This window comes from Bemisia tabaci, chromosome 8, assembly GCF_918797505.1.
Source record: "Bemisia tabaci chromosome 8, PGI_BMITA_v3".
Classification (NCBI taxonomy): domain Eukaryota; kingdom Metazoa; phylum Arthropoda; class Insecta; order Hemiptera; family Aleyrodidae; genus Bemisia; species Bemisia tabaci.
The window spans coordinates 40,695,187-40,711,185 of NC_092800.1; the positions used below are offsets into that span (position 1 = coordinate 40,695,187).

The 15,999-nt window shown below is 42.6% G+C and overlaps 1 non-coding gene across 6 annotated transcripts in view; it reads right to left on the reverse strand.

Annotated features, from left to right (window-relative positions):
* Window positions 1-15,999, reverse strand: part of LOC109038355 (uncharacterized) — a 121,092-nt gene that overhangs the window by 28,732 nt on the left and 76,361 nt on the right. For 5 of the 6 annotated variants that reach the window (XR_011900438.1, XR_002009574.2, XR_011900440.1 and 2 more), the window contains one exon: window positions 279-321. The exons of the other annotated variant lie outside the window; for it this stretch is intronic. This is a non-coding gene — a transcript (uncharacterized protein). The remainder of the gene's footprint in view (window positions 1-278; window positions 322-15,999) is intronic. 6 annotated transcript variants of the gene reach the window in all.

The following is a 15,999-nucleotide window of genomic DNA, read 5'->3' on the forward strand; positions in this document are numbered from 1 at the left end:
TAATTACACCGTCTCTCTATTTGAAACTCTCTTCAACTTTAATAAAGGTATGCAATTTGAAAGTGAGTTGATCGGCGCTTGCCATAGTTGGAGGAAAAGGATCGGACATCAAGTTTTAACGGGCTGAGTTCCTCGATAATTTTGGAAATTGTTCAAGACTTCCAACATCTCACGTAATTATTTCTCGGTCAAAAAGCGTCAAGAATCCATAAGAGTTCATGTTTCCCTTTTCTGAACATAAGTCCCAATATTTTATTGGTAAAATAAATTCTACTCACTTTTTCCTACATTTTAGTAGGTTATCGATTCAAGCAGGCCCATCTGTAAACAAAAAATTCAAATGCTTGTTAATTCACGGCGAATTTCAATAATTTTTAGATAAAAATACTTATTTCTCTACCTTCAAGGACGAGAGAAACGAAACGCATAAAAGGAACAAAAGAAGTCATTTTTCACGAGAAGATTTTTAGCACAGTAACAAAAACAGAATAGTAAAATTCAACCGAGAGTCAAAAGTTGAACACACAATCGAAACAAGCTATCTCTCCTAGAATCGATTATTTACCTTGCAGGGCGGGTTCTGTAGAGTTACCTAAAATCCCTACTATTCCATTACCGTATCCTTACTTTTTTCTCACTTTCCGAAAAATTCCTCTTATGTAGACTCAAGTTGATTCTCCTTTGAAAAGGGAGGAAAAAAACAAAAGCAAAATGAAGCTTGTAAACTTGCAACAACACCTCGATTTGAGTTACGCATTTTTCGACTTTAGCCACCGATATAATGAATTTCCAAGAAAAATTGTACACCTCTAAGGCTAATATTCTAAGTTCCTGTTTTTCGTACACTGGAAAAAAAACACATTGGATCTACAGTCTAGACTCTTGAAAACATCGACAAGAAAAAATACTCTTGATTCAATCAGATTTAAGCTTAAATCAAGAATCAAGCCTCTTAATCTGAGCGGATTTTCTTTTAATTTAAGCTTAAATCTGATTGAACTATGAGTCCTTTTTCTTGTCAATGTTTTCAAGAGTCTGGACTCTAGATCCACTGTGTTTTTTTTTCCAGTGTATCTGTGACGATCCGTAAATTTTCAGCGCTTCCGAAGCTACCTATCAAAATCGGGTGCACCCATACTTTAAAAGCCCCTAAACACTGTTGCCAAGTTAGGCGAACGGGCACCGGACGAGACCCGCTTGGCAACGTCTATGCGGAGGTACTTAGGGCGTGTGCAAGGTGCATGATATGCACGTACTCCAACGCCATAGGGGACGCTATGCGGAGGGGACGGAGGGGGGGCGGTGTCCCCGCGGTGGCCGTAGGAGTACGCAGAGGTCGTAAAGGCCGCTCGGCGCTGACAAGCCCGTTTTATGACGTGTTTACTGTTCTGGGCATGGATCACTCGGATGACTCGGATCCGGTGGCATGAATTGCGATATATCGATTGTTATGCCATTTAAACCTATGGTAAAGAATCGATTATTAAGGTGTCACCCTGTTTATCGATCCTTTTACATAGATTTAAATGGCATAACAATCGATTTATCGCAATTCACGCCACGCCACTGACTCGGATCCGGTGGGCGCCCCCGATCGGCCGATCGCCGATCTGAGTCGTCGATTCATCGGCTAATTGCCCGTAATGCCCGGCTCTCAACAGTCAATACCATCGCCCGATACCTCCATGCCCTCAGATACAATTAGCCGATACCCATCGCGACAGAGGAATCGCCGCCGCTCCAACGAATGACAGCGCTCACTGGGAGGCGGACCTCAGTTAACGGAGGCAACGATACATACAGACTCAGGGAGGCCATGAAAATTTTGATGCGCTGGTCAAAAATTCACGTTTTGGTGGTTCAAGGTGATTCGTCAAGCTTAAGTGACGTGGTCGAACTGGCATGCGATATATCGCACATTTAGGTCAAAAATCTTGGCAGATTTTGAATTTTCAGCAAAAAAAAGGACGATAACCCCTACGCATGAGCTTAAAGAATCATTCTAAACCCAAAAATCGTAAAAATTTAGAGAAATGAAAGCAGAATAGTGTTTGGAAAAAAACCTCGCATTCGATACAGAAATCGATAGCTAGGCTTTGTCTGACAGCTTACTTTCTACGTCCTTAAATTAAACTCCTGAACGAGATGACAAAGTCCACGGAAGCAAAATTCCTGTACAACGATTTTTGTCGCTTGTTCTGATTTTTGGGGATCATCCACGTTTTATAAAAAATCGTCAAATTATTGTGATTACATTATACTAATGGCTCGTCACACTTCTGAGTAAATGAGCTCTTTCATAAAATACGTTTACGTCACGAGAGAACCTAAAACTTCCCAAGATATGGTTGCAAAAATCACAGATTGCCACAGGGCAGGGGGCATTTCGCCCTCAATCAGGAAAGCATACCACAAACTAACTTGAATGATCAAATAGTTGTATCAGATTTCCAAAAACAAAACGAGAACGATAAAGTGAATCAAATCAGGTCATTCCGCAAGTTCCGCCTTCAATTAAGAGGGTATACTACGAAACCGCACGGATGATCGAATAGTTGTATCTTGAAAGGGCAGGGGTTTTAAACATTGCGAACGTTTCCCGTTGTGTCCAAGTATGCCCCCTCCCCAACTGACCCACAATTCGCACGTGTTCCAACCGCATGAACTTTGACCTACAGCCGAGGGCAGGAGGGAGGATGCGCCATTTTTGGCGATGATCCGCGCGGGCCGAATCGAGCATTTTCTTCGGTCGTTTTTCTGCTTTTTAATGGGCATGCACTTAGACCCGCGACATCGCCGGGCAAGAACCTCGTAAAGTCAACTGCAAACCATTTGCAGATACGCGGTTTTCGACGCGCAGTGCCCGGGCCAGAAGCTCGGACGAATAGCGCGTATTAATAGACACTTGCGGTGTTGCCAATGCCATAGTAAAATCGTATTTTTCAATCTGTGGGGTAAGGGGATTCGTGACGGGTCGGCAACGTAGGACACTTGCATTACACCGAGTCACCGAGATATTTCTAGGCTCGAATAAGGGCCTCGCGGAGCTCGGTCCCTCGGAGGGGACACCCCCCCCCCCCCCCCGCGCGCGGCTGTCATGCCGGAAAACCTGCCCACACCTTGGCGGAGTGTCGCCTCGAAACGTGAAGTTGCGCCCCGGCTCGAGACGCTCTGACCGAATTCTGGAGCGGGGCGCGTGCATACTCCTGGGAGTCTTTCGACTGGGAACCGAACGGGAAACGTGGAAATTTGTTCCGTTTCCTCAAAATCATTGAGCCGGCGTAATGGAGATGTTGCATGTGTGAGGAATTTGCGATTTGACTATTGATTCTTATGTAAAAGTTCGCGAGAAACACGATGGTGCCACTGGTTTTCTCTGAAGTCAACTCTCAAGCTCAAAAAAAGCTCTCAAGTTGAGGCCAAAATGGAGGGGATATCCCACGCTATCCTGAGAGTCCACCTCTACATCGAGACAAACTCTCCATGCAAAGATAGGGAGCAAATACATTGCAGGGCTGCATGTGTTCTCATTTTGGGAGTCCCCAAATAAAAGTGGCAGCCCTGTCAATGTATTTGCTCCCTATCTTTGCATGGAGAGTTCGTCTTGATGTAGAGGTGGACTCTCAGGATAGCGTGGGATATCCCCTCCACTTTGGCCTCAACTTGAGAGCTTTTTTTTGAGCTTGGAAGTTGATTTCACAGAAAACCAGTGGCGCCATCGTGTTTCTCGCGAACTTTTACGTCAGAGTCAACAGTCAAACCGCAAACTCACACATGCAATATCTCCATTGAACTACATGCATTATTACAAAAGCAGCTACCCATGTTTCGGGCTCGTTTTAGAAACAACGTATGTGCGTGTACGGAAAAAAAGGAGAAAAAAAAGAACCATTCGTTTCTCCCGTGCAAATAGGTGATTTTGTGGGTGAGCCAAAAATCGTGGCTCCTTGGTATAAGATGTAGTGCAATAATGCATGTATTATTTGCAATAAAAGCCCTCATGCTACAAGCTGCTGCTGACAATAATAGATATTGCGAATTTATCCGAGGCCTGTGCCCATAAAGATGCTCGTTTCTCTTCCTCTACTTTTTCTCACTTTTTTACGAGAACGTTTTATTGTGCAGGGAGTGTTTGAGTCGCTGAAAAATATTTGCGAAATTGCAGAATCCTGGCAGAATTGCACGACGCGGGTGCTCTTTTTGCATTTAAATGCTTTGATTAACCGCACCGTAAAGTTATGCTTCGACAGACCTGACGATTGAACTGAAAAGTTGACATTTCCGGAAATTCCTTGTTCATTCTGGAGAAAAATACTTGACACTAATTGATAGACAGAGAAAAGGAAATTCCTCGAATTTTTTTTTTTTTAATTTTCCTTAAAATTTCAACATCGCGCTTCTTTGTAGTTCTTGTTTTAAATGCCTCGCCGTCGACAGAATTCCCTGCAAGTTTAGGTTTTTTGAAATTCTCTAACTTTTCCAGTTTTTCGCTGACTGTCACCACTCTCACAAATCATCGGGTTACCAGATGCCGGAGTAAAAATTTCGATATTTTTTAAGGAGGAGATCGGGGATCTTAGGCTGTTGCATGTCACTATATTTCATAAGATTTCACTTGAGAATAAATTTACTTAAATCGCGAAATCCTTGGGATGTGACATGCAAGAGCCCTCCTCAGTTGAGAGGGGAGAAATTTCAAGAATGCTCTGAAAATTGGCAGAGGAGTCCGAAATATCTTCCGGAGGAGAATTAACATTTTTTACGCGCGTCGTCACCAACTTTGAAAAGGAGCCCCCCACCCCCCCCCCTCTTCCACCCCCGGTGCCCTCGCCCCGCGGAAGTTAACGCGGTTAAATCGTCATTGTGAAGTGCTTCAAAAATAAACAGTTTATGAGCGCGTTGTAAGTTGTCATGCGACAATTTGTCTAGCCTTCCATTGTCTGCGGGTGCCAATTTATTTCCCACTCTAGAGTCTAGTTTCGGAATAAATTTATGTGCACAGCGCTCGTTGGCCGAAAGAAACCCCCTCGGCTCAACTCCAAACTTCGAAGCTTCCCGGGAAACTTGGGAAGTGGCGCGAAGTTCGAGACGCCGTCACTTATTTTCCTCCTTTGTGAACTGCTGCTTGTATGTATTTACGTTTGCAACTGCATTATCCGAGTGAGAATTTACCGGTCAACAGTTAGTCCTTCTTGATGGAGTAACCGCAGGTAAACTGCAACGAGGGGTTGCAAAATTTAAGGATAAATTATGGAAAATCATTAACACGAAAAAATTATTTTAGTCCTCATGCTTAGGGAGATAGGTCTATTGGCATCACGTAGACTTAGGATAAGTACCAGCCCTAGTTGATTTTGAGAGTCACAATGCTCGTAATTTGCAAATGCCGAAAGAAAATTATGGACAAAGCAAAAAAGAACTTATTTTTAGGGATTGGAAAACAATATCGTTAAAATGAATCTACATTTGTCATTGAACCACGGAACTGCATTTACAACGTTAAGTAGGATTTTTCTGGAGGAACCAATCAGAATTAACAGACTCGATTCTGAAGATTGATCCAAGGGTCTTTACTAATCCGTTGGGACAACCAGACAAGGTATGCATTAAAGTACTGAGAAACAGGTATTCTGTTCAAAATTTTATGAGTAAAGCGAATCAATCAACACAAAATCTGAAAATTAACTCCTAAAAAGATTCAAGTGCTTACAATTGACTTTTGCTCATTGGAAAAAATACAGATGACGTAATTTTCATAATCTAACCTCCAGTTGATCTGTGGTAACAATGCATGTAAATATCTTGTTAAGAAGTTGATTACCGAATATTCTGTTCTGGGAATCGTTTTCTACATTAAAGCTTTCAAGAGGAGAGCTTATCTCGTCTATTCTCTACATCTCGATTTTTGAAAAATTGAGTTAATTTCGTTAAATGCTTAAATAATTTTGGGATCATCTCCGAAGGAAATTTTCAACTTGGAAGCAAATGACCGAAAACCTCAGGGAACGATCGGTAAGACGTAAAAGTAATTCAGAAATTAAAGAGACCAACCTAAAAATAGTGGCATACGTGTGCACCGAGGTTGCCAAAATTCACGTCAAAACTCACGTTGAATAGAACGAAACGTCGGATTTCAACGGCGAGCTGACAAACACGGAGTGCCGTGTGTCAGCCGCGCTGTGCGTAATAGACGCTTGACGTTCTATTTTCAGAAGCCTACCTGAAATATCACTCGTTAAGTTATGTTAACTTCATTGTCAGAAAATAAATTCAGTTCCCATGCTGCGGACCTAACCTCCCGAACTGCCGTGCTGCGGAAGAGCGCCGGCCGTAAGAAGATTCCAACGTTGCCAAATTTCCTCTGATAAAACACACATTTTCACACGTACTATAATGATGTATACTTTTTGAATTTTTTGGAGAATTTCGTTCGCAATTTGATTCTACGTAAGTGAACATTTCAAGGAAGATTCTTCAAAAATTTCTAGGAAATAAATATTTTACAAGAGGAAACTTGGCAACGTTTAAATGCTCATAGTACGTTTTTATTTTGGACGCCTCTCGGAAACCGCATCATGCAACGATCTGCAACCCAGATACGCCCGCATGCTCCTATCTCGTTTGCCTCTGCCGGCCTAACCTCAAAATTGTGGCTCGAAAAAAAATGTGACTGACTCTCACCGACTTCTCGGTCTCGCTGCTGTTTCATTTGGAATATCGGTGGAATGCTATTATTTTTACCTTCGTCGATCGAACATTGAAATTCTGCAATGTGAAAAATAAACACTATAGCACATTGAGAATGAAATTAAAACTTTCTGTAACGAGGGAATGAAATCTCAGGAAATAAACTAGTATCAGCTCACGATTGTTCAACTGCTCGGCCAATCAATTCGTGAATTAAATTCGCTGGATTTTACAGTTGAAATAACCGCAATTTCTAGGAATTGTAATCAAATTTTGAATATTTTGAGATCGAAACTCTCTCAAAATCATCATCATTTTACTCCAACAAGAGGTGTTGCAAAAAGAACCGAAATTCAGCCGAGAAAATGAAACTAAACTATTTGTAACTTATTTTCTTTAAACAGACCTTTTCAGCGGAATCTCAAAAGTTCGGATATTCGATCATCCTCGAAAAAAAACTTTTGGGCAAAATTTCGCCTCTGTGGATTAAGGTCTTTTTTCGTGGACAATCAATGTTAAGAATTTCAATCCGACCTCGACAAACGAACTTTTGGAATTGAACATGACCCAGGAAAGGACACGAAATCTACTTTCAGTCTGGCTGCGAGACCTTTCCAAGCGCGGCCTCCAATGGTAGGAAAAAGTTCCACCGTAGGGTTTCCATGGGAGCAGCGAAGTTTTTCGAGAGGGCGGAATTAGAGGGGATGCGTTCAAAGGCAAAGGCACGAATAAAAATTAGGGCTAATCGCGGCGCATCAAACGGAACTAGTTTCAAAGTTGGAGGCACCGAGCGCTGATGAAGGCCTTGATGACGTAATTGCCCGCGCCGTCCGCCCAGTTGCGGCCAGGTACAAACGCTAGGATCGCAAAGTCCTTCCGATGCCCTTTCTGAACTTCTCACGGTTGCCGCGGAATTCGGAAAATTAAAGTCCCTGACATTTCCCTGATTTTCCTGACACATTTTGGTGAACTTCCTTGACAGTTGAACAAATGGACTGCATTTTGCAATTTTGAACTATAAATTCTGGCTCTTTTGGAAAAACACTTATGTGCATAGGAAAACTAATGGCACATACTTTGTTTCTAAACTGGGCTATAATTTATAGTTCCAAATTGCAAAACGTAGTTCAAATATCAGATTGTTAAAAAGACATAGTTAGAAATGGTTTTCAGGAAAAATTTGCTGTTTGAACTGTCACACCCACCCGAGAAAGCAAATAACGGTGACTTGACGATTTTTCCCTGACAATATTGTCATTTTCCATGACATGTCCAGTTTTTCCCTGACTTTTTAAACTTTCCTAACATTTATCAATGTTTCCGGTTTTGCGACTTTTACCATAGATATACTTAGACAGCAAATGAATGACTACAGGGACGAGCTACGTAAAATATCACATATTCTTGTAGCGCAAGAAAAACAGACAATTTTCAGAACGGTCGCCAGAAATTACCAGAACTATATAATTTTTAGATTCAAGGATTTTCGACAGCAATTTTTTAACTGCAAAGGTGTCCACAAGGACTTGAAAACCCGAAAAAAAACTCTCAAACATACATACTCGAAGACTTTACACGGGTCACGAATGCCCTGCTCCATTAGACTCCATTATAAAAATCGATTCTGAGCGTAGACGTAGATCGTTTCACACACGTTCAAATGGACAAACCAACGTTGCCAAGTGGTTAGGACAGCACGACGCGATGGGTCAGTGAACTTCCAATTTAAAAAGCTGCGCGCATGGTGCGCCTAATTACGAGAATGTGGAACGTCTGCGTCTGCGTCCGATCGGCTGGGCCGGCCGGCAGCCGCCTCGACGTCATCGTTGGACACGCCTGATAAGGCTCTTTCACACGTGACGTCACTCTAGAGTGCGATTCCGGTACGGTGACGTCATTATAAAGCTGGGTCCGGAGCGTACAATATACGACCGTTTTGATTTCATTGACAGGTTCGAAGTCTCCTGCTCTTTGGAAAAAAAACAGCGACATTGAATTGGACTACATTTTGCAATTCAGAACTATAAACTCTGGCTCTTCAGGAAAAACAATTATCTGCATAGGGGAACTAGTGGCACATACGTTGTTTTTAAACCGGGCTAGAATCTATAGGTCCAAATTGCAAAATTTAGTCCTATTGATCTAAGTAAATAACTTCTTCCAGGGGTGCAAAAACGCCGATCACGTGAAAACATGAGAGGGCTGAAAAAATGAAGAGGCCGGTGGTTGTTCCCATGAAAATCTGTTGTTTGCATGATCTCAAAGATTTGTAAGTTAATTCATTAAACATCTTAAACGGACTTTTTTCCCCTTTTAGATTAAAGTAAAAAAGTCGCTTTAAACTTGATTGGGACTTAGAGGGTTTCTAAAATGGGAAAGTCGAAAGCTGCTTGTATTTTCTGATTTCAATTCGATGTATTGAGCTTACTGCTTACGATGTCCATATGAATCAGAGTGGAGTACAATTTTCTATGGGGCTGAGACAGATTCTCGCGTCAAATCTACCCCGATCTGACTTACAACAAAGGTAGAAATGAAATAAGAAGGACTAGAAGTTTTTTGTTCAAAGCCTAATGCCTTTACTTGAATTCCCCGACGTATAGATGACGTTAATGTATGTCAGACGCACTGAGAAAAAAATTAAGGTTATAATTAACATATTAGTGGTTTTCAATGTGAACTCTTAACTAGTAGTTGCCATGACCAATAATAGAGATATTTTTACCATTAAATGGTAATTTTACTACCGCACACTTGTAAAATTACGATTGCTCCAGTAAAAATATCACTATTATTGGTTATGGCCACTACTAATTAAGAGTCCATATTGAGCACTACTAATATGTTAATTATAACCATAGTTTTTTCTCAGTGATTGTCCTTAAGGACAAATACCTAAACAGGAATAACAACGACACAAAACTGGCATTGTGAACTTATAGCCAGTGCGACCTCCAAGAAAGAAACTGATCGTCAAATTGAATACCAATAGTAGAGGAAAGTTCGGAATAGAAGAACCCTTCAACAAAATTCTGATTAGGTCAGAGAGAAATATGTTCTCATTAAGGTCTAGAGTTTCAAAAAGTATACCTTTGCCTGATCAAGATAACACTTTGAAAAGTTCAGGGCAAAAATAGTAATGGTTTTTCGTGGAAAGAGTATCTACCGATTTTTTTCGATAAACTTTACCACCATTTTCTTTTTCGAAGAGAACGTCATTACAATGGGCTCAAGCGAGATATCCGTTTAGATACTTGAATAATGAATGAACCCTATTTTAATGTCCGTCGTCCAACAGCATGATTCAGTACAAATTATCCGGAAGTGCGTAATGTGCCCAATAGGAGGTTATGTGCACCGCGTCAAGCGCACCGGAAGTCAACATGATTGAGGAATCGTTGCTAACATCAAGGGAACTGAGTCAAGTCAATTACTTTCTTTATTTGCGTCTTACGCCACAAAAATATGCATAGAGCACTTTACTTACAACGAAGACACGATTTTCCGGAAGGAAAAATGACGCGAAAAAATTGCAATAAGAACAGGTAAGGCGGAAAAGATGAGCATCACGACTATTGAATTCCAAAAAGTGCAAGGGTGGTAAAATCCTCGATTAGTAGGCGATCCGATTGTTAGAAGTACGGGATTAATTACGAAAATCCAACTAATTTAAAGTTTTAAAAAGAGGAAATCGCGTTCGTTATATTTCCTTTTCCCTGCACCGCTGAAAGAATGAAAAACTGAGGAACGATTGAAGGTAGAAATCGCGTTTGATATATTTCCTTTTCCCTGAGCCGTTGGAAGAATGAAAAACTGAGCAAAAATTAAGGGTAGAAATCAAGCTTAATTCACAAATAAATCACGAACTCAGAACCAAAATTATCGGCTCTGAAACTATATGCATCGATCAAGATGGTCCAGATCACAGCTATAAAGTACTAGTGCAAATCCAAAAGTGGTAATTGATGAAAAAAAAAAAAACTATTTGTTTTTGGTCATTGAGTTATAGTCTGAATACAAACACACCGATGAAAAATTCGAACTGGGGGTTAAAGAAAAACGAACATTTTTTTTCAGAATAGAAAAGACAAAAGGGCTTAGAGTTAAAGGCGACAGGAAAAGGGACAACTGCTGACAGGGGGACGTGCCGGGAAAACTGAGGGAAAGCACGGAGAAACACTGACACAAGAGGAGACTATCACTGAGGATTCACTCGCGGGAAAAGCGTACTCGAACCCGGGTCCGCGCGGGAAAATGATTGGACGATCACTTGAGCACTGCGGTCGGGAGAGGAGTGCTATTCGACTATGATAAGGAATCAGGAGGAGACCGCAGCCCGCCTGGCGGCCGTCGCGGGAACTGCAACTGCGGCATTGCCACGATATGGGTTACAATATCGATCACATAACCTTCCTGTTTTAAATACCTCTCTGTGCCAAACTCCCGCGCCTCGCCGCCCCCACCCCCGTTGGGCTAAAACCACGCAAGGGCAATTGAAAACCGCCGGCGGTTGCGCGGTTTCTGGGGGGCGCCCCTTATTAAGACGTTTTGACTACTCGCGACACAAATATACAAGCGATGTCCCCGCCAAATTTAATTTTAAAGCCGTCGGATCAATGGGTATCGGGGAAATATCGGTTACTCGGACAGTAAAGGTTGACGGGATGACATTTTTTTTTTTTTTTTTTGAAGGTCCCGCCTATTTATAGCCGCCGCGGCTGCAAAAGCGCGGGATTCGGGAGGATGGTACACGGGGGTACTGGGGCACCGGTTCGAGTTTCCGTGGTCCGTCGTTGTTTGACGCTTGATATTATTTCTCGGGCGGTTTTTATTGCGGCGCACGAGGGATCGAGTCAAATAGAGAAGTTGGACATGACATTTTTGGCTATAATTTCAAATTTTGAATTTTATTTCGACATAAATTTAATTTCCAAGGGTGGTTCTGGAAGGAAAGTTCACAAAATAACCAATACAAAAACTATTTTGATTCATATTTTCGAAAAAATCAGTTCTCAAAGTTCCTAGATTTTGTCCGACTTCTCCTATTGACTCGACCCTTTGTGCGGCGTTGAAATTGCCGAGCGTGTTGATTCGACCCCCGGGAAAGGCACGATATGACTCGCCGATTCGGGAGGATTAACTTTTTCAGGGCAGACGATGAAATCTGGGGAATTATGGCCGCCCTGGTAAATAAGAGTCCCCGCCGTGTAGTAAGTCGCCTAGGATGGAAATTATAAGATTCTGGCGTTCCGGGTTCTTCGCGTGTTTGAGTAGCCAGCGCGGGTTTCGAGTTTCAAAAATATCCTGCTTTAATGCAACATGGTGGTAAAACAGTGCTGGGCTCACATTTTTTGCTGGGGAAATAATTAATACAAAATAACTACAATTTCAAGTCGAGTCAAAAATAGAGTCAAAAATGTGAACTCTAATGACTAGGTTTCAGTGCGAGACTGAAAGGGGAGGGGAGAATTTTTTCTTCTGGTTTTTTTTCTTTCTTCCTTCTTTTTTCTTGCTTGCTTGCTTAAATTTGACGTGATTACCAACTTAAATTCTTCACCAGATCTTGACAACCGCACATTTAAAAACAGTTTTCCCCTTAATTGCATACTGACCGGTGACAGGAATTTAGAATTAGAATTAAGTCTTTTACTACTTTTTCAGAAAGTTTTCTCACTTTTGAGACAGTACGAGATGAAAAAGGATGACTTTAAGATAGACAATTCGGCTGTGAGAAAAGAAGAGGCTGTATGACGCGACACTTAAAAATTTGCTACTTATGAAAATGAAATTTTTTGCTGTCTTCAGGGTAGTTTCATTTTCTCCTCTGATTTTGCCCCATCTTCCTTGACCTTTTCATTTTCCCTTCTATTTCCAAATTTTCCCTGGTTTTATGGCTGCTCTAGTGCCCTGCATGTGCATTCGTAAAGGGATCTTGAGCAAAAAATCAAACAAATTCTCCAAATGATGACTGATGAATATCATAATTAGCGATTTTCTGAAAGAGTTTTTGGAATTTAAGTTAGAACTGTTAAACTAATTGCTGAGCTCCTCAGTTATGGGTCATAGTAAGGCGTATCTGAGCGGTGACCTCTGAAAGTAATTTTTACACGAAGGAAAGATAGCAGTGCAGGGTCTCTGAATTATAGTGTCGTTGACGCGAACCCTGACGTCACCTAGGCTAACCAAAATAATGTGTCCGCGAATGAGATTCCGAGGAATGAAAATAATCGTAAACACGGAGAAAGAATCAGCGTGGGCGACGAGTCACAGGGAGAAATCAGAGGGGCGATTAGAAGTTACGAGGGTTAGGTCGTTGGAGCTTTAACGCGGTCGTTTAGGGACAAACTGCCGTGATAGCGAGGAGAGCAGTAAGTGCACAGTGAGATGAGCCTCGAGACCCATAAAAGCATGTGCTAACCACGGCTCATACACAAATGGACTTACTGCTCTCTTTGCTATCACGGCAGCAGAGCGGAGTGCAGAGAGCAATGCCGAGAGATCCACGCGACGGCGGGCGGGTTGCGGGGTCGCGGTGCTAAGGCGCAGGGTAGAACCGCGTAACTGGGCATGTCGACTGCGGGGGGAAGCGTGGTTTGGGGCGGCGGGTGGCGGGGACGTCCGAGCCCGGTCGAAGCGAATGGTGCACTGAGCGCCTGCATTGTGAGCGAATGCAGACCCCCTCGCACACTGCCGTAGTGCACGGTGCACCACTGCGACGGCGGGCGACGCTCGTTCCCGCGGCGCGCGAAAATGGGACGCCCCGAACTGGAACACCGCTGCCGCGGCCGCACTCACACAGACGCACCTGCAACGACCACCACCCTGGAGCCGCCGTCTCCTTCCAACCCCTTCGCTACCCGCCCCCCTCCTCTCGCGTGATCTGCGCTTGCCATGCCAAGAGCCAAGAATTCCGGCCGAGGGATCCTCCGTGCTTATCATCCCTTATGCCAAATCCGGAGGCAACTTAAAGGGTGAACGATTGTATTTCATTGGTCGATTGATCAAAAATTGAAAAATCCATATGAAGGTACTTGCGTCAAAATCGAAAATAAATTAGAATAATTGAATTTAACGAAAATTTGACAATTGTGGCTTTTTTGGGGAATTTTACCCAAGGTTGCCACAGAATTTGTTAATAAAATTCCCTGACATTCGAGGAAATGTTAGATGTTTAAAAGTACATAATTAGTAATAGTTTTCACACAAAATTTGTTGTTCGAAACGTCCAACTCGTTCTAATGAGCAAATAAAAATGACTTAACAATTTTTCCCTGACGTTTTTGTCTTTTTCCCAGACATTTCTAGGTTTTCCCTGACTTTTTAAAGTTCCCTGACATTTTGCCTGTTTCTCAGTATACCCTGACTGTGGCGACCCTGTTTACCTTGAAAAATTTGATGCTTTATAAGTTTAACATTTTATTATTAAAATTGAACTCGCGAATCATGCGAATTCGCTCGTTTGGGATAAAAAGCTCGAAAAAGATTTGAGTTCTCAATTTATAGGAAAAAGCGAAATCAAAAAGATGAAGTTATTCAATATTTTTCCATCCACAAGCAGCATTCAAACTCAAAACATGCACACGATCCAAGACCAGGGATCATAGTAGCCTTTTGAAATCAAAATCAAGGAATCTTACGTCTGTCTGTAGGTCTTCAATTCGTCAGCGGACCTACATATGCGAGTGCCTAAAACGTTTACATTTTGTGGCAATCTGACGGCATAGCTAAGTGACAATCACAACACCACGGACCACGGGTCACTCAATGATTGCACTGTGTAAATATTGGTATCGATGGTCACTTGACCACTGATCGGCTCACTGAGTCCACGGTTACCGAGGAGAAATTCCTGACCTTCTTCCTTCGGATGCAGAAAGAAGAAGAATAAGATTGGAAATTCAAAACCCAATCAACGCCACCGCCGAGTGTTGCATAGCCTGTACAAGCAAAGTTCTAGGCAATCGCGACACCTCGTGAAAAAAACATGTTTCACTGATGGTGTATTTTTTCTCTCTATTTTTTGCACCTGTACCGTACGTACTTAATTTTGGAGGTCAACGGTATCTATTGCATGGTGCTCGTAGATGAGAGCAACTTGTGGAGTGAACAATAAAATAACATTCGCCTGATAGTAATTGATGAGTGTCAAGCACTTTGCTACGAGAGTTTTTAGAAATTAGATCGGGAATGCGATACGGACTGTTTACGTTTTTGGTCATGAGTCATGATCAGGCAAATCTAAGCGGTTACTTGCTAAAAAAAATATTTCAGTATTGGGACGTTATAAGTGCGGAATTTTAAAAATATATTGTCTCTGTCTGATTGTGAGCAAAAAATTCAGCTGGCAGCACTCAGTAACGGCGCGGTGTGCCGAGCGCATCGCTATGAGGAAGAGAGGCCGAAACGCCTTCAATTTTCTGCATGCTTCACGCATGTCCATAGAGCTCGAATAGTTGCATTCAGGAGTTGTGACGGTTCTGTCGCGTTCCCGTTGCATAAACTGACTATGACGATTACTGCGATTTACTGGGCAAAAAATTAAATACTATCTTCCTCATGATGACTGAAGAAGTGAAGCGTGGGGGATGATTTTTACCTTTGCGAGTTTTTGCACATGAGATAAGAATTGCTTAAACCGATTGTTCAACTCTTCGGACATCAATTGAATCGGTACGTGCGAAAACCGCTCATGTCCATTTTTCCAGTCTTCAGTTTTTTTGAGTTGATAATACTTTTCGGAGTTTGATGCAACCAGGAAAGTGGCGTTAACTCTTGTAACCGGGTTACCTTCATCCCAAACATGTCCTTTCATCACTTTAACGGTTGTATTACCTCTTCAATAGTATTATCAACTCGAAAAACTGAAGACTGGAAAAATGGACATTAGCGGGTTTTGCACGTCCCGACTCCCGATTCAGTTGTAATTAGACGAATCTGAAGGGCTTACTTTCTTGAGTAACTTTTTGCATCATAGGGTAGATACAGCAGTGCTGGGTCTCTAAAATATATCATCTTCGACCTTAACATCGGCCGGCAGCCTCCTCACTCGATAAAATTCATTGTCTCTCCTCTGAGACGGTCGGTCGTTACGATGTCCGGCCTAGAGGGGCCGCCCGCGCCCATTTGCATCACGGACTCTGCTCGGCGCCTCGCCGCGCGCATCGGCGCATCGGTGCAATTCGTAGTGGTACACGGCGTCGCGGCGCCGGTGCAGGGGGGCAAGGCCGGACGGGGGCGCGGGGCAGCCTTGGACATGCCCACGGCGGGCGGCGGGCCCCGCTGCAACTGCAACTGCAACTGCAACTGGGTGTC